Source organism: Otolemur garnettii, unplaced genomic scaffold, assembly GCF_000181295.1.
Source record: "Otolemur garnettii isolate 467f Iridium unplaced genomic scaffold, OtoGar3 scaffold00003, whole genome shotgun sequence".
NCBI classification, from domain to species: domain Eukaryota; kingdom Metazoa; phylum Chordata; class Mammalia; order Primates; family Galagidae; genus Otolemur; species Otolemur garnettii.
In genome coordinates this window covers 31,754,944-31,780,553 of record NW_003852398.1, presented here as the reverse complement: position 1 = coordinate 31,780,553, position 25,610 = coordinate 31,754,944, and the positions used below count along the sequence as shown (strand labels likewise).

Genomic DNA, 25,610 nt, shown 5'->3' with positions numbered 1-25,610 from the left:
AGAATAGTGAGCCTTCCAACTTTGTTCCTACATTTAAAAAATCATTTTAACTATTTTATTTTCTTAGCATCTTCATTAAAAATTAGAACCAGCTTATTAATGCCTCAGAAAAAATCTTGAGAAAATTTCGATTAGGATTGTATTTTTCCTATAAATCAATTTGGGAGAAAATCAAAATTTTAAAATATTGACATTTCCATTGACATTTCCATATATATATATATATAGAGAGAGAGAGAGAGAGAGAGAGAGAGAATATCTCTCTACTTACACAGGGCATCTCTCTACCTACGCAGGGCATCTCTCTACTTATTTAAGTTTTTCACTTTCTTTTATCAGTGCTTTGTAGTTTTTTGTAACAGATTTTTCACACATTTTATTAAAGTTATTTCTCAGTATTTCATTTTTGGGAGGTATTTTTAAAAATTAGTTTCCACTTGTTTATTGCTTGTTGTAAAAACTATGATTGATTTTTATATATTGACGTTGGGTCCTATGACCATGTTGAATTCACTTACTGGGTCTAAGAACTCTTTTGTAAATGCCTTAATTTATTCTAAGTAGACAAACATATTGACTATGAGTGGAGACAGTTTTATCTACTCTTTCCCAATCTGTACGCATGTGTGTATCTATTGCAATGAGTATAGTGTTAAATAGGAGTGGTAAATGTGGTAAATGTGGATATCCTTGTGTTGGACGACATCTCGGGGGGAAGTATTCAATTTTTTGACTATTAAGTATGGTGTTAGCTACATGTTTTTAGAGAGATTCTAAATCAAGTTAAGAAAGATGTCTTAGTTCATTTTGTGCTCCTATAACAGAATGCCACCAACTGGGTAATTTATGAAAATAGAAATTTTTCCCCTAACAATTATGGTGTTCTAAAAAGTCCAAAATCAAGACACTGGTATCTAGTCAGTGTCTAATCAAGACACTGGTATCTTGATCATCTCATGGAGTACAGTAGAAGGGCAAGGGAATTCATATGCTTGAGAGAGAGAGAGAATCAGAGGCCAAACTCACTTTCACTACCCATAACAAGCCAACTGTGGTGGTGGTGATGTTAATCCATTCATGAGCACAGAGCTCTTTTACTTTAATCACCTCTTAAAAGTCTTGCTTCTTAACACGGTTGCATTGAAGATTAAGTTTCCATCACATGAACTATAGGAGACATAATCAAACTATAACAAGATCCCTCTACATCACCCAAACACATCAGGTGTGTTTTCATTATGAATAGATGTTAAATTTATTATATTTTTTCCTGTATGTAATGATATAATTAATATAATTTTCTTCTTTGGTCTGTTAAAATGGTGGATTACATTGATTTATTGTCAAATGATGAATCAGCCTTGCATTCCTAGAATAAACTTTACTTTGTCTCAGTCTACGCTTCTCTTTTTATATTGCTGGGTTTGAGTCACTAATTTTTATTAAGGAATTTTTTGCCTGTGTTTATGAGGGCTGTTGGTCTGCAATTTTCATTTCTTCTACAGCTCTTGTCTAGTTTTGATTTAGCAGAGTAATACTGGCATTGTAAAGTACGTTGAGTGTAGTATTCCTTCCCTTGCTATTTTCTGGACAGAATTATGGTAAATTGAAATTATTATTTTTGCTTAACTAATTGGTAGAAACCAGTGAAACCATTTGAGCTTGGGGTTTTCTTTGTTGAAAGATTTTAAATTATGAATTAAAGTTTTTAAATGGATATAGAACTAATTTGGTTGTCTATTTTTTAGAGTGAGTTTTGGTAATGTGTTTCCAATGAATAAATTTTATCTAAGTTGTTGAATTTATAGTCATAAAGTTAGTCCTAACATTCTTCTATAATTCTGTCTATGGAATCTGTAGTGACATATTCTGATCATGGTAATTTGTGTTTTCATTCATTCTTTTTTCTTTGCCAGTCTGGCTCAATGTTTATCAATTTTGTTGATTGTTTCAAGAAAACTGCTTTTAGTTTCACTGACTTTTTAAAAACTCTCTTCTATTTTATTTTTATTATTTTTTTACTTCTGTTTGCTTTAAGTTCCATATGTTCTTCTTTTTCCAGTTTCATAGGGTAGAAGCTTCAAGTATAGATTTGAAAATCTTTTTTATTTCCTACATAAACATTAAATGGTATATATTTTCTTTGAAGTCCTGGTTTAGATGCATCCCATAAATTTTGATATGTTGTCTGTTCATTTTCATTCAATATTTTCTAGCTTCCTTTGAGATTTTCTCATGGATTATTTTAAAGTGTGTTATTTAACTTTCAAATATTTGGGGACTTTCTTGATATCTCTCTGTTATATTCCTGGTTCAATTTTATAATGATCAGAGGAAAAATACATTGTATTATTTTAATGAAAATCTTTTAAAGTTTTTTTTTTTTTTTTGACTCAGCATGTGGTCTACCTCACAGAATGTTCTATGTGCACTTGAAAAGATCGGATTTTGTCCTGTTGTTGAGTGGAATGCCTAATGAATGTTAATTATGTCAAGCTGATTGATGGTGTTATTCAGGATCTCTATATTCTTGTTGATTTTTTTTCTAACTCTATCTTTTGATTACTGAGAGATGAGTGTTTAAGTCCCAAGTACAGTGTATTTGCCTGTTTGTCTTTTCTGTTTTTGCTTCATATACTGTGCATCTGTGATATTAGATCAGATATACCTAGGATTTTTTTTTTTTTTGTCTTTTTGATAATTTTGTTTGTTTGTTTGTGGAGACAGAGTCCCACTTTATTGCCTTGGGTAGAGTGCTGTGAAATCACAGCTCACAGCAACCTCCAATTCCTGGGCTTAGGCAATTCTGTTGCTTCAGCCTTCCAAGTAGCTGGGTCTACAGGCACCTGCCACAATCCCTGGCTATTTTATTGTTGCAGTTTGGCCGGGGCCAGGTTTAAACCTGCCACCCTTGGTATATAGGGATAGCACCCTACTCACTAGGCCAGGGGTCCTGAAACTTTTAAAACAGGGGGCCAGTTCAATGTCCCTCAGACTGTTGGAGGGCCGGATTGTGGGCCCGGGACTAGTCGGCTGCTAAGCAGGACAGGCAGTGGTGGCAGAAATACCTGGTGGGCCGGATAAATGTCCTAGGCTGGCTACATGTGGCTCACGGGCTATAGTTTAAGGATGCCTGCACTAGGCCACAGGCGCCACCTGATAAATTTTTTTTAAATCATTTTACCTTTGGTGTGATATTATGAAAAATATATTTGGTCTTCTAGTTTCTGGCATATTCCTCCTAAAAACCCTTGGACTCTCTAGAATGATAAGAATGTCTTTTGTGTGCTAAGAAGATGACTGGTAGGGGGAGCCCTAGATAGCTGAATGGGGCCACTACTACCTCCAGTCTCTAAGAGAGAGGCTGGACATTGGGTTATCACCAGTGGCAAATAATTGCCTGTATAATGAAGCCTCCAAAAGGATTGTGTTTGAAGAGCTTCACTATAGCTAAACACATGGAGGTTCTTAGAAGATGGCTTTCCAGAGGGGGCACAAAAATTCCACACTTCTTTGCACATGAGTTGCTCTATCTATCTATTCATCTGGCTATTTATTCGTATTATTTATTATATATTTTATTAATAAACTGGAAATGTAAGCAAACTGTCTCCCTTCCTTCTGTGAGCCCCTCTAGCAAATCAATGAAATTTAAGTAGGGGGTTGTGGCAATGCTGGTGTATAGCCAGTCAGTCAGAAGTACAGGGGACAGCTAACAACTTGTGTTGGCATCTGAAGTTAGGGACGGTCTTATGGAACTGAGTGGAGGAAACAACCCTCATATATTTGATGTCATAAGTGCAGTGTTGAGTGGAGAGTAGAGAATAAGAAAAACACTTTGGTTTTTCTTTTCTCTCATCTGATAATTTCTCTTGTCCAGAAGTCTACATTGTCTTTTGATCTGAAAGACCCAAAACCGATACCCCTTTAGTAACTAAGACAGGACCCAAGGTTGAGGAAACTAAAGTCACTTATGAGCTGGCATGACACATTTCTAAATTCCTACAACTATATGAAAAACCACATCCTTGCTAATGTTCCTAATGGTAGGAGCTTCAGGCTGACTTACAACCCAGACTGCAGCTCTGACTGGACAGGGGACTGGCCTTGTAAGCTCCTCTCTCATAAGCTATTGTAGATCTTAAGTCAGTCTCAGGCAGCTCATCAGGCTGCACACAGACCGTCTGTGTTCTGTAGTTCACCTTTGGAAGCAAAGAGCTAAATTTCACCTCATTTTAATGTTCCCTACTCCAAATGTTAACATGGAATGTATGTTACATGCATGATGACCCATTGTGCATGGGGTCAACTCCTCTCATAAATATGTATAGGTTTCTCCCTAACTCTGTTGAATTATATGAAACCAGTCCTGTGAGACATATAGCCCAACTTATCCCTCCCCTCTTAGAAGAGAGAGAGCACCTTCAATCCATGCTGGAGACTTTCGCTTCCTAGGTTGTAACTAGATAATTGCCTTTCTACGTTTTTTTTTTTTTTTTTCTTTGAGACAGACTCTCACTCTGTCTCCTGGGTAGAATGCCGTAGTGTCACAGCTCACAGCAACCTCAAACTCGTGGGCTCAAGTGATCCTCTTGCCTCAGCCTCCAAAGTAGCTGGGACTACAGGCATCTGCCACAACACCTGACTAGTTTTTGTATCTTTAGTAGAGACAGGGGCTTGTGTTTGCTCAGGCTGGTCTCAAACTCCTAACTCAAGGAATCCACCTGCCTTGCCCTCCCAGAATGCTAGGATTACAGGTGTGAGCCACCATGCCTGGTCTGCCTTTCTAGTGTTTAGCTGTCCTGGTGTCCTTTTGGATGACAGTCACATCATTAATGTAGACTAGTGCTATGATTGGATCTGACTTAAAAGAAGCAAGAGAAAGGAAAGAAAGACCTTTAAAATCACAGAGAACCCTTTTTCTCATTCCTCTGGTGAGAAAGAACTATATTCTCTCAGATTATGTAAAAATCTACCCAAGAGTACAGCCTCAAACTGGGGCTTGTCTGGGACCAGCCAAGGGGAATTTAAAAAAAAAAAGATTAAACCCCTATTTCCTTCCCAGTATGCATCTCACACGGTTCCCTTTATTGGTTCCATGGCCACAAACAGAGGGAAGACGGTTTCTCTTATTTTCTAATTACACCTGCTGCATGGTCTTGGGTTTCAGGCTTTTGTGGAGTTTAAGCTGGGAGATATGGCAGGAAAAAATAGGGACTGTTTCTACCCTGTTGGTCGTACTCCTAGTTCTATTATTTACTTTTAGTGTAATCAGTTGCCTCATGTATACTGTCTAGTAGTTTTAGCTTTACTCAGTGAGAGAGTTATGTGTACTATGGAATGGGCTTATCCATCTTAGCTGGAATTAGTACCTCAAAAATTATATTTTCATTTTTGTCCTGCACTATGGACAAATAAGACAACCTTCCCCCTGCTATCTGTCCCTTTGGCCAAAAATACCTTCTTAGCTGCTTCTATTATTATGTCTGAAGTCCATATAGTTACATACGACTTTTAATAAATATAACTGATACATTTTAATCAGCTTAATAGACAGATAATTACTAGCCTTGATCATAACTGAGAGATGATAAGAACAAACACAGGAACTGAAATTCTTTGTTGGTAATGAGAAAAAGGAATCTTAGAGACGGGTTTCTGGAGACCATGTTTGGTAGGGCATAAAAATATATGGTCCTGAGCAAATGAAGAGCAAATAAATTTTGATCACCTAGGGAATATAAATCAATAGGTAGGAAGTTGCATCAGTAAGTACACTTTTGGTTATGATCACAGAAATCTAACAACATTTGGCTTAAGCAAAACAGGGATGATATTTTAAAATTCAGAGATAAGATGGCTTCAGAAATGGCTGGATTCAGTTACTCAGATTATGTAACCAGGAATCTGTCTTCTTCCTTTTCGTGGATTTTATAGCTATCTGTTGGTTTAATGCTTGGGCAGATTTATTCTGATGATACGGCAGGGTTACTAGTAATTCAAGATTTATAATCTTTTCTCAGTGAACTCCAACAAATAGCATATCTTTCTTAAAATTTTAATTTCATGTTGATTGGCCTGGATTGCAGCTGTCTTCTTATTGACCAGACTTATGTCAAGCCAGAAAGAGCACCCTGCACTTCCAAATAACATGGACTGCTAGGGGGAAATGAGCAAATGCTTCAGGAAATTTCAGGTCCTGTGAGCATAAGAAGAGGGCATTGATTCTGGAAACGGAAAACAAGAGCAATGTTGGAAGCAGGATGGAAAGCTATGAAAGAAACCTTGCCTACTTCACAGTGTGGCACAGAAGCCTATTTTCTGTAAGAAGAAATATTTAAAAGCTGATTTTCTAGAACTCTAACAGTAACAATTCTTTTGAATCCTGGGGTGGAAGTGAATACGCTGAGTTTTTGTAGTCACTGATTTTAGCGCTGACATGTATAGTAAATGCCGTATTATTCTCCAGTAATATTGAATGGCATATAGAAAAGACAGACCATGCTTTTCTTTCTTTCTTTTTTCCTTAATTGCTGCCTGCTATATTTTGTTACTTATAAAAGCATGGAAGGAACAAATTTCAAGTTAAAAAAGGTTGCTTTTCAAGATAAAGATGTATATCAGATACACTTTTTATGTCAAAATCTTTATAGCTAAGGGGGAAAAAAAATCCCTAGAATCGAGAGCAGACCATTGGCTAAAGAAAAGTATTTGGAAGAGGAAGAAAATGGGCATTTATAAAGTTATGGATACATTGATCTCTTTGTCCATAGCTCTCCCCATAAATTGGTTTCCTCAGAATTTGGAGTTGAGGTCCACAGCTAGAATCCCTGAGTGATATCTAAATGCACCATCACAGAAGCACCTCGAGTAAATCACCGCTATTTAGCTGTCAACAATGACATGGAGGGAAGAAGCTTGGAGACAAAATTGCTTCACAGAAAACTGAGTCTCTTCCCATCAGAGTGGCGTTTGTTTGTAGGATGGTGTGAACAAGGTCTTGGCCAAGGAGTCATGTGTGATTGCTGCTACACTCAACTACATCACAAAATAATTTCCTGGGAGCGGAGAAAGAGACCAGAGTTTGAAGCAAGTTTCCTGCTATAAATGCCGCAGTGACTGTTTAGCACTTGAGAAAATCTGAGAACCTAAAATTAGCCATCAACATCTTTGCCATAAGAAAAATAAAAAAGAAACATAACAATGACACACATGGCTTAACATTTTATTTGAAGTATGCCCCGTAGAGTAGTTGGAGTAGCTGTCTTTAATTGCTTGAAAGCATCTCAGAATGAGACTTTACTCACCCTTTGATGTTCTCTTGCCATACCTTCTCCTACCTCTTCCATTTCCCTTTTGCCAACCTCTTCTTTCACAGACTTTCTTCCCCCATCTCTGGCTTATGCAAAGTCAAAGGCCCCAGTATGATTTGAAAGCTCCAGATATCAACTTTAGAACTCAGTGACTGAGTTTTTGTTTTTCCATTTTTTTGGAGCATTGCACAAGTGTACCATAATTCTTACAGTGGAATTCATTCAAAACACTTTTATGATGTACATATGCTACTTTACCCCACAGATATAAAACTAATGAATCATGAAAGGTGCATTTCTATTTTATTTTATTTTATTACTTTATTTCTTTTGAGACAGAGTCTCACTATGTTGCCTTCAGTAGAGTGCCATTGTGTCACAGCTCACAGCAACCTCAAACTCTTGGGCTTAAGTGATTCTTTTCCCTTAGCCTCCCAAGTAGCTGGGACTACAGGCACCAGGCACACCACCTGGCTATTTTTTGTTGCAGTGGTCATTGTTGTTTAGCTGGCCTGGGCTGGGTTCAAACCTGCCAGCTTTGGTGTATGAGGCCGGTGCTGTAACTACTTGTGCTACGGACACTGAGCCTACATTTCTATTTTAATTAAAAAATTACATCCTACATTGATGCCTATTTTACAAAGATAGGGCTATGATCTCTAATAATGGTATTCTGTAGTTGATATTCTGACAATGTGGCTGAACAACACATATATAGGAAAGGGCTTTTGTAATTTTCTGCCTATTTCTTCAAAACTCAAAGTAGCCTATGTGTTTAGAACAGTTTTTAAATGCACGTACTTTTTTTGTTTCAACCACAGGCCCAAATCCTTAGAAAATAGGTAATTATAATGGCTGTGATACAAATATTTTTTATGATAATGAATTTAACTCATTGATAGCATCACGATGTTTTTGGCAGTAATGTTTTTGATTTTGTTTTGAATCATAGCCAAATGCCTGGGCAGGATTTATTTGATCTGAAACCTGAAGGTTTAGGAATTATTTTTTGTTTTGTTTCTAGATATCTCTATTTCTTTTGTCTCTGGATTCTTTATTTGAGATTATAGTCAGGTGTTATAGACATCATAAGTGTGTGAGTGAAGATATCTCCTTACCTTCTCAAAACCCCCTTCATTTTATATGTCTTTCCCCAACTTAGTGAATTATAGGTCTGGACAGGCCTGTCAGTTCTCTCACAGAGGTGCCCTTTTGATGTCCACTGTCATTTTTGATAATTGACCTGGTTGTACTCCGTGTATAAAAGTGTATGTCCATTTTCAAGGGGATCTAAGATTTGTGATAGAAAATAAATCACTTAGCAAATAATCTATACACATACTTCTATATCTTGTACTGCAAGCCTTAAATAGAGCTGCATGATTTAAAAATTCAATTCAATGAACAGTTATGAGCATCCATTATGAGCCATCTACTGTCAGAGATGCTGGTACTGTGCAAATGAGTAGTACCTGGTCCTTAGGCATGGGGGGCTGATGATGGGGAAGCAGGTGTCATAACTCACTGACATTCTTGAGCTTTAGAGTTTGTCAGTTAATTTTACTCTAATCCTAAGGGCTTGCTGTGATCAGAGTCACTTCCCTGGGTCTTGTGAGTGATGCAGTGTGACTGGGACTATGTCAGGAAAATGATCTTACAAGAAAGAGCGTTTGCAAAGTCTGTCTGGAGAATGACCAGGTCCTTCCTCTCAGGGGCACCACCACAAGACGATTTGTAGGCCATACAAAGGACGTGCTAAGTGTGGCCTTCTCCTCTGACAACCAGCAGATTGTCTCTGGATCCCGAGATAAAACCATTAAGTTGTGGAACACTTTGGGATGAGAGCCACTCAGAGTGGGTGTCTTGTGTCCGCTTCTCACCCAACAGCAGCAACCCTATCATCGTCTCTTGTGGCTGGGACAATCTGGTTAAGGTGTGGAATCTGGCTAATTGCAAGCTGAAGACCAATCACGTTGGCCACACTGGCTATCTGAACACAGTGACTGTTTCGCCAGATGGGTCCCTCTGTGCTTCTGGAGGCAAGGATGGCTCTGGGACTTCAATGAAGGCAAGCACCTTTATACGCTAGATGGTGGGGATATCATCAATGTCCTGTGCTTCAGCCCCGACCGCTACTGGCTGTGTGCTGCTACGGGCCCCAGTATCAAGATTTGGGACTTAGAGGGCAAGATCATTGTAGATGAGCTGAAGCAAGAAGTAATCAGTACCAGCAGCAAGGCAGAGCCACCTCAGTGCACCTCTCTGGCATGGTCTGATGATGGTCAGACTCTGTTTGCTGGCTACACAGACAACCTGGTGCGAGTGTGGCAGGTGACCATTGGTACTCGCTAGAAATTATGGCACAAATAAAAAACTAGTTGGTCTGAAAAAAAAATTTTTTTTTACTCTAAAATACAGTTTAGCCAGAAGAGTGATGCCTCTGTCTCTCAAAGTCCTTTTATATGTATTAAGTTACCTAGAACTGGATCAATGATATTATGGTAAGTTACTTGATTGATGGAGAAAAATCTATCCTCTGTGATAATTGTAGTAATGGCAGCAATGATAGGAGTAGAAAGAGCAATGAGGATGACATGTCAAATCCTTTTTGAGCACTTGCTATATACGAGGTATGTTTCTGGATGCATTTTATGGTTCCTTTACTTAATCCTTATAGATTAGTTTAAGTCCTTCGAGAAACAAATGCCGAGACAAGATTAAACGTGCAAGCATTTGCCTAATGGAGAAAATGGGTAGGAACTGGGTGAGGCTGGAGCTTGGGAAGTGTCTGCCACGTCACGGTGCAAGTTTCACCTGAAGCGAAGCGGCAGAGGAGGAAGGTTGGGTGGAAGCATCCTACAGTGCCATCAGTCTGAGGAAGGTAAGGCAAGATGTTTGGGAAAACTTCGAGTCAAAATTGGCCATTAAGGACGACTGAGGTCTTCCAAAACAGGCCTGTCTTTAATACTTGTGCTGCTTTCTGTCACTGGAGAAGGAAAGCCCACATGAGGCAAAGTACTGCTGGAAATGCTGATGTGGATTTCAAATCAGAGCAGCCAGGGCCTGTGGCCAATCGATCAGCTGTGTTCCCTGTGGTTGGAAGTCTATAGATGCATTATCACAGCTACCACATCTCCTACTGAGGTGATGTGAAAACTAAGGCTACAGAGAAATGAAGTAATCCGACCAAGGTTAACAGCTGCTAAGTGACAGAGCTGGGATTCCAATCCCTGCAGTCTGGATTCAGAGTCTCTGCTTTTAATCACAAAATAAACTAAGGTTATATCATGATTCAAGGATAGTCTTTGATACTATTAAAGCAAAAATCTTTACAGTGATTTGCCAACTATAAAGCACTAAATGAATATCTACGGCATTACTTCTTCAACTTTACCGTGTATAAAATATGCCAGGAACTTATGCAGATGAATAGTCCCTCATCCTACAGCTTCTGGCTCCCTGGGTTTGGGCTGGAGCTTCAGGATTTACATTTTGAAGAGCCATGCCTGGTATCCTTTGCAAATGATTCTAGAATCAGACCTGCATAAAACTGCTCTAGAGAAAGAATCTGGGCTTGGGGAGGGACAAGAGTGGTTTAAATTCCAGGTGTGCCAGTTTCTAGTTATAAGACCTTGGACAGGTTGCCTAATTTTGTGACACTCAGTTTACAAATTTGCAAGTGGAGATGATAATAAAGCAATAATTAGCTTGCCAGGTTGTTATTGAGTTTCTGTTGGACCAGATGTGAGAAAATTGCTTGAGACCCTGCAGAGCATTGGGTGAATGCAGGTTATGACAGCCCCTGGTCGCAGCAACCTCCTCCCGCCCACAATAGCATTGGGTGAATGCAGGTTATGACAGCCCCTGCTCACAGCAACCTCCCCATAGCACCTTCTCTGATGTGTCACCACAGGGTTGGTAGACCCTGGTGATTTACAGGCTTGTCACGTACTGCAGATTTGGGTACATTTGGTAGAATTATAGACATTTGGTCTGTAATTCAGAGAGTTAATTTCTATTGCTGAAGTAAGGCACATTACTGGTGATAGGGGAGACTCAGAAATGGAATCCTTAAAAAGGCTTTTTTTGGAGGTACTTACTTCTTTCTTAGTGATGTTACCCCTACTTTAAGAAAATTAACTCTGATACTCAATCAGGGTTCTGGGGAAGATGAAGAGCGTTTTCATTTATTGTTTGTTCCTTCCTCCAGCTTCCTCTGGGAACCTGAATGTGCCCAGAATCTACAGCCTACTGCATTTCACCCTGGGGTAGTTAGTGTTCCAGTATCCCGTGAGAGCGAGTCTCGGGGATCAGCTCAAATACTTGTCTTCTAAGGGTACAAGAGGACTGAGCTTTAAAATAGTGATGTGCTTGTCATTAATATGTTTTCCTGTCTGTAGAGATAGCTTGTCACTTGTGTCAGATTGCCCTTTCTTTGTCTGCCTAAAAAACAGAGGGCTTCTGGTAGAGAGGGCACTGCCACACACTTTCTCTCCTGAACCTGTGTCATGCTTTCTTTCTTTCTGTTCTTAAGCCAAGGATCTCAGCAAAGGAAAAAGCTGCTTAGCTTCTCTGAGCTTCAGTTTCTTCATCTGTGACTTCAAGGTAACAACACACACCCTATCTATTTGCCTTCTTTCTGTTTTTTAAAGCAAGTAAAGGAGAACTATGTCAATGAAACTTTTATTCTTGGAAATGCATTTAATCCCATAAAATTAAAGAGCTAGAAAAATAAATAAAATGAAAAGCAATCCAAGTGGAAACTTAAAAAAAATTAAATCTATTTTCTGGTGAGGCAAAATATGCTTTATATGTGTTACATACACCATCTTTACCATCTATAAGTGTAGAGATCTGTGGTAATAAACATATTTATATTCTTTAACAGCCCCCTTTGTCCCTCCTTCTCCTCTTCCATTCCTGGTCACTGGTAACCATCAATCCACTCTGTCGCTTCACCAGATCTACTTTCTTAGCCCCCATATATGAGCAAGAACTTGAGATATTTGTCTGTGCGTGGCTAACTTAACACAATGGCCTTTAATGTCATTGACATTGCTTCAAATGACAAGATTTCCTTCTTTTATGTAGCTGAATACTATGTATTCCAGTGTGTGTGGTGTGTGTTTGTGTACACACCACGTTTTCCTTAATCCCTGGTTGATCCTTAGTTTTGCTATTGTGAATAGTACAATAACCTGAGAGTGCAGGTCTTTGATGTATTCATTTCCTTTCTTTTGCACATATACAGAGTAGTGGGATTGCTGGATCATATAGTACTTCTATTTTTAGTTTTGGGCTTTTTTGAGATAGGGTCTTATTCTTGCTCTCTTGCCTAGAGTGCAGTACAGTGCCATGATCATAACTCACTGCAGGCTTGAATTTCTGGGCCCAAGCAGTCCTCTGATCTCAGTCCTCCAAGTGACTGAGACTACCGGTGTGTACTACCACATTTGGCTTCTTTTTGGTTTTCTGAGAAACCTTCATACTGGTCTTCATAGTGACTGTACTAATTTACATTTTTACCAATAGTATACAAGGATTTCCCTGTCTCTATATTCTTGCAAGCAGCTGTTATTGTTGTCTTTTTGAGATGAGCCACTTTATTTGTTTGTTTATTTATTTAGAAACAGAATCTCACTCTGTTCCATGGAGTGAGTGCCCCTAGTGTTGTAGCTCACCACAGCCTCAAGCTCTTGGGATCAAGCCATCCTCTTGCCTCAGCCTCCCAAGTAGCTGGGACTACAGGTGCCCACCACAATGCCTGGCTAGTTTTTCTATTTGTAGTAGACATGGGGTCTTGCTCTTGTTCAGTTTGGTCTTGAACTCCTGAGCTCAAGCAATCCACCTGGTCTTAGACTCCCAGAATGCTAGATTACAGGTGTGAGCCCCTGCGCCCAGCCTTGATATTAGCTGCTTTAACAGGGTGGGAAGATGTCACATTGTGGTTTCAGTTTATACTACTCTAATGATTAGTGATATTGAGCTTTTTTCATATACTTGTTAGTAATCTGTATGTTTTCTTTTGGGAAATGTCTGTTCAGATTCTTTCCCATTTTAAAATCAGGTTATTTGTATTTTTTGCTATTGAGCTGTTACAGCTTCTTATACATTTGGTTATTAATCCACTGTCAGATGGATAGTTTGCAAATAGTATTTCTCATTCTGTTTTTTTGGGTTGTCTTTTCACTTTGCTGATTTTTCCTTTGCTGTACAGAAGATGTTTAGCTTGACATAATCTCACTTGTATATTTATTCTTTGGTTACCTGTGCTTTGAGGTCTAACACAAAAATTCTTTGCCCAGATCAATGTCCTGGAGTGTTTCCCCAATATTTTCTTCTAGTGCTTTCATAGTTTCAGGTCTTCAGTTTAAGTCTTTAATCCATTTTTATTTGATTTCTGTATATAGTAAGAGTTAGGGGTCTTGTTTCACTCTTTTACATTTAGTTATGCAGTTTCCCCAGGACCATTCATTAAAAAGGACTATTTCCCCATTGTGTGTTCTTAGCGCCTTTGTTGAAAATGAGTTGGTTGTAAACACGTGGATTTATGTCTGGGTTCTGTATTCTGTTCCATTGGTCTATGTGTATGTTTTTATGCTAGTATTATTCAGGTTTTGTCACCATATCTTGCTAGTAAATTTTGAAATCTGGTATTGTGATGCCTCCGATTTTGTTCTTTTTGCTCAGGGTTGCTTTCGCTATTTTGTGGTTCCTTAAAAATTTTAACATTTATTTTCTATTTCTATGAGGAATGTCAATGGTATTTGATAAGAGATTGCACTGAGTCTGTAAATTGTTTTGTTTAGTATTGTTCTTTTAACAATATTAATTTTTCTAACCTATAAACATGGAATATCTTTCAATTTTTTCGTGTCCATTTCTATTTCTTTTACCAGAGTTCTATAGTTTTCCTTTTATAGATTTTTTAATTCTTTGGTTAGATTGATTCTTAGGTATGTTGGGCTTTTTGTAGGTGCGATCAATGGATTTGCTTTCTTCATCTCTTTTTCAGATTGTTCACTATTGACGTATGTAAACACTATTGATTTTGTATGTTGATTTCACATCCTGAAACTTTACTGAATTTGTCAGTTCTGATATTTTTTAGATGGAATCTTTAAATTTTTCTCCATGTAAGAACATGCGGTCTGCAAACAAGACGATTTTCACTTCTTTCTTTCCCATCTTGGATGCCCTTGCTGTCCTTGTCTTGCCTAATTGCTCTGAACAGGACTTTCAGCATTGTTGATTCATAGCAGGGAAATTAGCATCCTTATATGGTCTTTGGAGGGGAAAGGCCTTCAATTTTTCCCTTTTCAGTTTGATTGTTATGGGTTTGTCATGTGTACCCTTTATTATTTAGAATTATGCACCCATTTTAATGAGAGATTTTATAAAAAAGGGATGTTGAATTTTATCAAATGTTTTTCAGCATCTATTGAAATACTCATATGGTTTTTGTTCTGGATTCTGTTAATGTGACATATCATAATAAATGAAATGTTGAGACATCCTTGTATCCTTGGGATGAATCTCATGGTGAATATTTCTTAATGTGTTCAGTAACAGTTTTTATTTGCTAGAATTTTGTGGAGCCTTTTTGCATTGATGGTTATCGGGGATATTAGCCTGTAGTTTTCTTTTTTTATTGGGTCCTTTTCTGGTTTTTGTATCAGGGTAATGCTAGCTTTGTAGAATGAGTTTGTAAGTATTCCTTCTTTTTTAATTATTATTATTTTTTTAGGGTGTGATTAGGATTTGTATTAGTTCTTTAAATGTTTTATAGAATTAAGCGTGAATCCATCAGGCCCTGGGCTTTTCTTTGATGGGAGATTTTTTTTTTTAATTACAATTTCAATTTAATTACTCTTTCCTGGTTTGTTGAGGTTTTACTATTTCTTTATGATTCAATTTTGGTAGGTTGTATGTGTCCTGGCATCTATCCATTTTTTCTAGATTTTTTGGTGTATAATTTGTTCATCATAGTCTTTGTAGTTCTGAGGTCTCAGTTTTTTTGTCTCTGTTCATTTCTGATTTTATTTATTTGAGTCTTCTCTCTTTTTTCTTTTTTCAAAATATTTTATTTCAAAATATTCCAGAGGTACAAATGTTTTTGTTACATGGACAGCTTATATAACCTTTTCTTTACTCAGTTTTATGAATATTTCCACCACCCAAATACTGTTTATTGTGCCTGTTGGTATGCTTTTTACATAAGCTAGCTAAAAGTTTATTGATTTAGTTTCATTTTTAAAAAAACAACTTTTTGTTCTGTTGATTTTTTGAATATATTTTTAGGTTTTAATTTCATTTATTTCTTCTCTTATGTTTATTGTATCTTTTGCTCTACTAATTTTGAGTTTGGTTTGTTCTTGCTTTTCTGATTACTTGAGATGTATTAGTAGATTATTTAATTCAAATCTTTCTACTTTTTTGATATAGGTGTTTATGGCTATAAACTTTCCTCTTAACACTGATTTTTCTATATCTTATAGATTTTGGCATGTTATATTTCCATTTTCATTTATTTCAAGCTTTTAAAAACTTTCTTGTCAATTTCTTACTTGCTCCATTAATCATTCAGGAACATGGTATCTAATTTACATTTGTTTGTATATTTTTTATAGTTCCTCTTTCTGTTAATTTCTAGTTTTATTTCATTGTGATCAGATAAGATACTTGATATAATTTCTATATATTTTTAAATCTGTACAGACTTTTTTTTGGTTCTAAGATATGGTCTATTTCAGAAAATGTTTCCCATGCTGATGAAAACAATGTATATTCTGTTGTAGTTGAGTGAAAAATTCTATATACGTCAGTTAGGCCTATTTAATCTAATGTGTAGTTTAATAGTACTCTTTCTGTGTGGATGATCTGTCCATAAATGAGTGTGAGGAGTTTAAAGTCTTTTATTATCTATTCCTTTGGCCTATTCATGTTTGCTTTATGTATTTGAGAACTCCAGTGTTGGGTACATACACATTTATAATTCTTATATTCTTTAACTGAATTGACCCATTTGATTATTATATAGTGATCCTCTTTGTTGATTCTAACAGTCTTTGATGTGTAGTCTGATATAAATATAACTATTCCTGCTCATTTTTGTTTTCTGGTATGAAATATGTTTTTCTATCTGCTTATTTTCACTCTGTATGTCTTTATAGGTGAAGTAGGTTTCTTGAAGGCAACATATATCTGCATCTTCTTTATCCATTTAGCCACTCTGTTCCTTTTAGTTGGATTATTAAGACCATTTACATTCAGCATTATTATTGGTAAGTATGAACTTGCTGCTGCCATTTTGTTGTTGCTGTTGTTGTGTTTTGGGTGCTCTTGAGACTCTTCTCTTTCTTTTTTCTTTCTTCCTGTCCTCCGTTGTGGTTAATAGATTATCTCTGGTAGTTTGTTGTAATTTGTTGCTTTTTACTTTTGCTGAATATATTATAAATTTTTGTGCTATAGTGACCATGAGGCTTACAAAAAATATTTTATAGCTATAACATTAGCTATAAAATAGCTAATAGCTATAAAAATAGTTTAATAGCTTAAACTATTTTTAAGAGATGACAATTTAGATCCCAAACAAAATAGAAACAAAAGCAAAAGAACACACAATATTCTAATTTGACCCCCTCCTTGCCACATTTTTGATTTTTAGTTGTCTAATTTTACACATTTTTATATAACCCAACTCTTAATAGGTTGCTGTAGCTATTATTATTTCTGTTTTTTAGAATTTCTTTTTCATTGTACATATTCATGAGGCTCAAGGGCAATTTTGCTGATACATTGATATACTGAATGGTGGTAAAGTTAGAGTCTTCAGGGCATCCATCCTGGAATAATGTACATTGTATTCCCCAAGTGACCTCTCATCACCCCCTAACCCTCACCTTCACAGTCTTCATTGTCCATCATTGCACACTCTACTTTTATGTGTACACATTATTTAGCTCCACTTATAAGTGAGAACATGGGGTATTTGTTTGTGTCCAATTTGTTTTACTTAATATAATAGCTTCCAGTTCTATCCACGTTGCTACAAAAGACATGATTTCTTTTTCTGTAGGTGGATAGTATTCCATTGTGTTTATAAACTAGATTTTCTTTAGCTGGTCCTCTGTTGCTGGACATAGGTGTTTCCATATCTTTGCTGTCATGAAAAATGCTGTGATAAATATACGAGTGGAGGTACCATTTTTATGTATTGTTTCTTCCCTTCTGGTAGGTACTTCATTGTGAGATCGCTGAGTTATTATTGTTTTTAATAAGTTTGTCTTTTGGACTTTATGCTAAACTTATGAGTGAATTGCCCGCCACAATTACAGTATTAGAGTATTCTAGGTTTGTCTGTGTACTTAATTTTACCAGTGGGTCTTATACGTTGAAAAGTTTTCTTTTACACACTAGTGCTTTTTCCTTTCAGATTGTGGAACTTCCTTTATTATTTTTCACAAACAGATCTGGCAATGGGGAATTCTCTCAGCTGTTGTTTGACTGAGAGTCTTTCTGTCTCCTTCATATATGAATAATAATTTTGCTGGATATGATATTCTTAGATGGCAATCTTGTTATTTGAGCATTTGCACTTTGGAAATATTGTTCTTCTCCCTCCTTGCCTATATGGTTTCCATTGAGAATTATGTTGACAAATAAATTGGAACAACTTTTTAAGTTATTTACTTATTATCTCTTGCTGTTTTTAGGATCTTGTGTTTGTCCTTGACCTTTGAGAGTTTGATTGTTATATGCCTTGGATTAACCTTATTTGGGTTGAATCCGTTTGGTCTTTTGAGATAATTTGATATATCTTGTAGGCAGTCTTAATATTTTTTTATTTTTATTCTTATTTCTCCTCTGTCCATTCTCAAATATCTGGCCTTGCCTATACTTCTTTCCCCTTTTAGGTTCATTCTGCCATTGAGAGTCTCTACAGAGTTCTTCAGTTCAGCAAATGTATTTTTTCATTTACAAGATTTCTATTTGACTTTTTATTATTTTAATATCTTTGTTAAATTTCTCTGATAAATTTCTGAATTGTTTTTCATGTTGTATCTGAGATTCCTGAGCTTCCTCAAAAGTGCTATTTGAATTTTGCTCACAGAGCTTACAAATCACCATCTCATTAGGGTAAGTCACTGAATTTTTTATTTTTATTTTTTTAGTGAGTTCATGATTCCCTGTTTGATGTTGTTTCTTGAGGGTATACATCTATGTCTTTGTACTGAAGTCCTAGTTATTTATTCTAGCTTTCTCTGTCCAGCAGCTTTTATTTTTGATTTGCTTAGTAAAACTTCACTTCTAGGTTACTGTCTCCTTTTTGGCTCTAGGTGGCGCCTTAAGCCCAGGTTCGCCTGTCTCTTATTAAATGGATGAAACATTGCCTGTTCCCACTGAAGGAGGTCTCGAGGGGATTACCCTGACAATGTGGGAAAGCTGGCGAGGGGGTTGTACCTAGGGAAACTGAGGAATGTACCCCTACAATGTGATGCTACTGAACACCCCACTCTGACTTGGCATTTTCTTTGGTTGAGATTCAGATCAGAGTGTCTCGGTCTGGGGATGGTAGTCCTGCTTCTTCCTTCGTCATTGACTGTCCTACAGGATATTTCTCTCTTCAGGTTTCAATGCTTGTTAAGGCAAGGACAGGTCTCCTACCAGGGTACCTCAAGAAGGTGGGGAAGCTGGCTGATCACCTCAGTGATCCAATGTAGAAATTGTATGGGGTAGGGGGACAGTTTTCCACAGGCTTGGTGCTGGGCAGAATTGGGTGTAGGATTATTGTGAAAGTCCAATTCTCCTACTTTCTTCTCAGAGATTGTCTCACTTTCCATGGCCCCACAAACTGTCTCATCCTTATACATAAGCTCTAGGTTGTTGCTAGTACAGATCTTGATGCTGTATATTTGGTTTTCTTTTGGGAGTGAAGCCAACTTGTGTCTGGAGTGCCATTTTGGAATCAGAAATTCCAAGTGGAAACTTATAATAAAGTTTATTAAGTATATAAGCCAAATAATGAATATTTTGAGGAAAATTTTCAGAATGGACTGAACTGACTGAGATATACTAACATATATTTGTTAAGATTATTATTATTATTGTATTAGAATCTTTCTTTTGCAATTACAGGTATTCATCAGTTTATTCATCTTAAATATTCTTGTAATTGAGTTGCTATGCCTGAATGCCTCTCAACTACTAGCATAGTAAATGGAAGAGGAAGAGGAATTTCCTTCCTTCATAGGAAGAGGAATTTTCATAATGACTTCTTTTTCAAAAATTCTTTGCTCTTCTATATCAATAAGATCTTTTCTTCTCAGCATCCATCATCAGTGTGCTTTATAGACAGATGTCAAAATTTATCTTTTGGCAACGTAACATTACCAAGACATTTGCTTCTCAAAAAGCCCCATTTTTATTTCTCTTAATGCCTGTCAAGAAGGATAGTTTTTACCTTCAATAATTTTAGCTCATGTCTCTGGAAATCATAATTGAAATGTTTGAATCATTCCATGTGGCTTTCCCTGAACTCTGATTTCATGACAAGCAATTATCTTTTTATTCAGATAAACCCACAGAGATTTAAAAAATATTTTATTAACTTATTTATCACCATATCGGTTTAATAGTATTTAAATGTGGATTACAAAGATGTAACAATAACAGATATTAAAATAATTTAGAACAATAAGAGAAAGCAACCATATGAACTGGGATAGTCAATTAAGATTTTATAGAAAAGAGTTGGGTCTAAAACTAGAAAGGGCCAGTATATGAGTTAACAGAACTTTGGCTTCTGGTTTGAGATTTTTATGTCCTCAGTACCTGGTTGAAACCAAGATCTTACCATCATCTTCTGTCACTTCTTTTTAGCACTCTAAATTGCTGCCACGCCAATATTGGTCACCTCCCTATCGGTACACACTCTGATCTTTTGTTCAGATCATTTTTTCCCTGTGATATCGTTCTCAGTTTTCTCTGAAACTTTTTTTTATTACTTCTTTTCTCTGTTCTTCTTTAGAACTCAGCATATACCACAAATATAATGCACAATATACTGTTCTATAAATTGTTTAAAGATCCATTACTCTCAGCAGGCTGTGTACTATTTAAAGAAAGACAGGTTGTGTGTCTTTGATGTGCCTTATATGTGGTAAGCAGTTGCTTACTGAATATTTTAATTGAATTGCATTGGAAATAAGATATATTATTTTATTTTATTATATTTTTCCTTATTTATTTTTTTTTTTATTAAATCATAACTTTGAACGTTGATGCATTTATGGGGTTCAGGATACTGCTTTGATTGATATACAATGTGAAATGCTTACATTGAACTGAGTAACACATCCATCACAATTATACTCATTTCTTAATAGTTTTGAAATGTACCATTGCATCATGCACATTAGGTGACGTCTGCCCCAAATACCCTCTCTCCTCCTATATCCCCTCTCCCCTCCAGTCTCTCTCCTCTTCCCTTCTACTTTCTGGACTACAGTTATATTTTGTCATTCATATGAGTATGTAGGTCATTATATATAGTAGTATTGAGTACATTGGATACGTTTTTTTCCCATTCTCAAGATACTTTACTAAGAAGAATATGTTCCAGCTCCATCCAGGTAAACAAAAAATGTGAAATCTCCATCTTTTTTATGGCTGCATGATATTCCATGGTGTACATATACCACATTTGTTAATCCATTCATGGGTTGATGGGCACTTGGACTGTTTCCATATCTTGGCTATTATGAATTGGGCTGCAATAAACATTCTGGTGCAAATGTCTTTGTTGTAAAATAATTTTTGATCATCTGGGTATATACCTAGTAGAGGAATTGCAGGATCGAATGGTAGAGCTATTTTTAGTTCCTTGAGTGTTCTTCAAACTTCTTTCCAAAAAGGTTGCATTAGTTTGCATTCCCACCAGTAGTGTAGACGTGTTCCCTTCTCTCCGCATCTATGCCAACATCTGTAGTTTGGGGATTTTGTGATGTGGGCTAATCTTACTGGAGTTAGATGATATCTCAAAGTAGTTTTGATTTGCATTTCTCTGATAATTAAGGACAATAAGCATTTTTTTCATGTTTGTGTAGGCCACGTACCTGTCTTTATCAGAGAAGTTTCTGTTCAAGTGTCTTGCCCACATAGAAATGGGGTTATTTATTCTTTTCTTATTGATTAGGTTGAGTTCTCTATAGATCCTAGTTATCAGACCTTTGTCAGAAGCATATCCTGCAAAAATCTTCTCCCATTCTGAAGGTTGTCTGTTTGTTTTACTTACTATACTCTTGGCTGTCCAAAAGCTTTTTAATTTAATCAGATCCCTGTAATAGATTTTTGTTGTTGCTTCAATTGCCTGGGGGGGGTCCTCCTCATAAAATATTCTCCCAGGCCAATTTCTTCAAGTGTTTTCCCTGAACTCTTTTCTAGTATTTTTATACTTTCATGTCTTAAGTTTAAATATTTTATCCAGTGGGAATCAATTTTTGTTAATGGTGAAAGGTGGGGATCCAGTTTCAGTCTTCTACAGGTCACCAGCCAGTTCACCCAGCACCATTTGTTAAACAGGAAGTCTTTCCCCCACTGAATATTTTTGATAGTCTTGTCGAAAATCAAATGACAGTAAGTAGCTGGGTTCATCTCTTGGTTCTCTATTCTCTTCCATAAATCTACCACTCTGTTTTTGTGCCAGTACCATGCTGTTTTGATCACTTTAGATTTATAGTATATCCTGAAGTCTGGTAATGTGATACCTCCTGATTTGTTCTTATTTCAAGATATATTATTTTAGAGGAGAAAGTTTTGTCTATTTGAAGAGCCTTCAACGAGGTATAGCTAAAAATCAAAAATACCACTATGGCTGAATAGTGGTATGCTTATTAATCTTAATGAGTTGAAACACATTCTTCTCAGTAAAATAAAATAATGGTAAAGCAAATATCCAATGTACTCAGTATTAATATGAAGCTAGTAGACAATTTAATTCATACCCACATAGGAGAAAAACTCATTTTAATTCAAATTGGGGGAGAGGGGTGAGGCAGGGGGATGGTGGAGGGAGGCTTGGGGTGCTCCCACTGAATGGGCACAATGTAGGGGTATATGACCCCACTTTTGAGTGCAAGATATAACTATAAGAGAGACTCTATGCAACAAATACAAATATTGTGATTTGGTTGTTTGTACCTTCACATCAACTTGAAATTTAAAAAAAAAGTTATTAAGCCAGAAATAACAAAATGAGATAAAAATTAGGGAATCTGAGAACTTGAATAGGAAAAATTTTATATGTATATCCATTTGCCACTATCTTAAATTTCACATTTATTTTGGTTATGAGAGACAACCACCAAGCAGTATAATATTAGTAGCATCTCTGATTTTTGGCATCAATAATTACAAATATTTTTATGTCATATCAGTTACTTCAGAGTGTCAAAATATTATTTAGGATAATTTCTTCAAAATTAGGGTAATTTTTAAATTGCTGCTCGATCTTGATATTTAATGTGTTAACAAAGTAGTGTATGTATTTCTATATAGATTTAAAAATATTTTAACTTCTTTAATATAACTGATTTCCTTTATAATCCTTTGTATTTTATTTTATATATTTAAAAACCTTGTTATGATATGAGAAATGATTCCTTGGCTCTTCACCGTATGCTGAAGGGTTATCTGACACAAAAATGGTTAAGAGCACTTTTGTTGTAAGCTCAACAAGGGCAAGGCCTATAAGGATATTGGCAGTGTCCCTGTAAACCCAGTTCAGGGAAATGGTTTGGGGACATGATGAGAATGTTTTTGCTATGACAATGATTGGAGGCCTGGGTAAACCAGGATAATGTAAGCAGGGCATGGCTTGATAAAATCATTCTTTTAAAAATTGAATGTAGATATTTGATGAAGGATAAGGTGAGTGTAGAGCTCATTTTGGAATTTATTGCAGCCCAGGTATGAGATGAAGAGGCTAGGTAAAAATCATGGTCATTAGGATTTAAGGTGAAGATATGAACTGATCTACACATAAGTAAAATGGAAGAAGAGGTTCGAGATGGGTCCCAGAAATGCATCTTTGGAAAAGAGAAAGAGTTTGATTTTGATTATACTGTATTTGAGCTAATATCAAAATTTTTTAAGTTTAGATATAGGTTTAGTGACTCAGTGTGTAGCTGAGAATTTAAAAGCTATCAGTACAGAGTAAAGAGGTGAAATCAAAAGAACAAAGTGGTTTATTAATGGAAAGAGCAGAATGAAAGAAGAGGTTGAGAGTTAGGGAGAAAGAATCAGAATCAATAGAGAATTCTCAATTTCCCACCTCTCAAGAGCAATCCATGATCTTTGACCAGGATTTGTCCTTTGCAGAGTCAGGATCTACAGAGAGTACTGAGCTCTTGACTTGCACATTGTAGGAGAGAGCTGGGCTGCCCAGGAAAGGCCAATGTTCAACTGTAACCAAGGACCCAGGTTGACCTCAAACTGGGAAGCTCAAGGTGTAACTTTCCTTTGCCTTTTTGTACAGAGGCTTGGTGACACTAAAGGCCAAGTCCTGTGCACTCTGTTAATTCAGCTTGTTAGAACTTCGTTACTTCCTCCAGCTCTCACAGCATCCAGTCCCTACTTTTCTTTCTCCTAAGGCCACTTACTGACTGATTACTCATGTTTTCCTTTTTCTCTTCTATTGTGCTCTCTTCTTTCTGAGGTTTTTCTCTATTTGGTGGTTTTGGGTTCTTTACAGATTGTCTAGTTATATATAAAACCTTCTACTATGATATGAAAATTCTTAAACTTCTACAATTAGCTGCTCCCTGATTTGTTCCTTTTGTGAATGTTTAAGGAACCACACAGGTAACTGCTATATAACACCTCCCTAGTCATTAATAGTCCATGTACATTACTCCTATGATTTTTAAATTATGACTTTTCTAGACATTTAAATCCTTGTTAATGAAGGTTTTCTCTTATAAAGATACACAGGAGCTTTATTCTTCCATCATTATTGTCTTTACCCCATCCGTTGCTGAAATTTCATTTTGAAATATCTTATCACTTTCATGGAAACTTGACCCATCTACAGAGACTTTCAAAACATTCATATTAAACAGGAAAGATGGTAACCTACTTAGTAGACTGCATCTGGAATTCTAATTCCCCTTAGGTCCATGCTAATTTCAATGATGAACTAACCACAAAAGCATAGTTTAATAAAAGGAAATACCCATTTCATTTCATTTGTCAGTTTTTAATGTAATTAAACAAGCCAATTATATTTTGCATATAATATTGGATGCTTCTTAGAAAATTACCTAGTAATTTAACTAGAATATAAACTCTTCATCTTAAATTAAAACTGCTGTGTTTTTTGAATGAATGCCAGTAAGTCACATCTTACTTTGCTTTTGCTGACACTAACGTGAAAATAATGATAGAATAACACAAAACAGATTTTAATGAATTTTTAAACACCCTATTGACTAACTTTCAATGATACTCATCACAGATATGCTGATAACTCTGTAATTCAGTGCAGCTTGCTTTTTAACTAAAGTCTAAGGTAGATCTTTTCTAAGATGCATAGAGATGTTTAATGGTGCTCATGTTTCCAGATGTCTCACTCTCTGGGTATATGTGAGCATTATGCACATGGATTTAATTTCTCCTTATGGGAGAATTTTTTCTCAACTTATTACACTATCATGTTATCTGACTCATTTTCATATGTCAATTCCTAGAATTTCTCATAAATATGCTTACTCCTGATCACACTTTTAAGGGCTGTTAGCTGTGGAGGAATTCTTTTATAAATACTTTTAATTCAGGATAGGAATTTGGGAAGAGGGAATGAAACCTCTCTTAATTCCTTCCAGGTAGAGCTTCCATCTCCATGTCCTTTTTGGACTGAACAAGTGCATTTAAGTGCGAAACAGTTCAGTTAGAGCCTGGGCTTTGAAGTTGGCAGAACGAGGTTCTAATCACTGCTTTGGTATTTGCCACGAACATAGGCTAACTTAGCCTCTGCAGACCTCAGCAGCTTTATCTGTGATGTTCAATCCCCCAGTCAATTGCCATTTGTTTAGCATCTATGACATGGAAGGCACTGATTAAACTGATGGGATAGTCATGGTCTTTGACTTGGGGGAGCTTTTATAAATGGAAGATAACAATATCTATCATAAAAACTTATGCAAATTAACTGATGTTAGTCAAGTGAAGTGCAAAGCAAAGTGGCAGACATATAGAAAAGCCTTGCTAGGTGGTAAGCATTTTATTAGTAGTAGCAGT

General features: G+C 36.4%; 1 protein-coding gene and 1 pseudogene across 2 annotated transcripts in view; both read left to right on the top strand.

The window, feature by feature from the left end:
* The window catches only part of KCTD16 (potassium channel tetramerization domain containing 16), a 295,719-nt gene that overhangs the window by 98,907 nt on the left and 171,202 nt on the right, over positions 1 to 25,610 (top strand). The window lies entirely within an intron of this gene.
* On the top strand, positions 8,952 to 9,687 carry LOC100963976 (annotated as a pseudogene). Its single transcript, XR_001161380.2, has one exon. The product of XR_001161380.2 is annotated as a receptor of activated protein C kinase 1 pseudogene (transcript).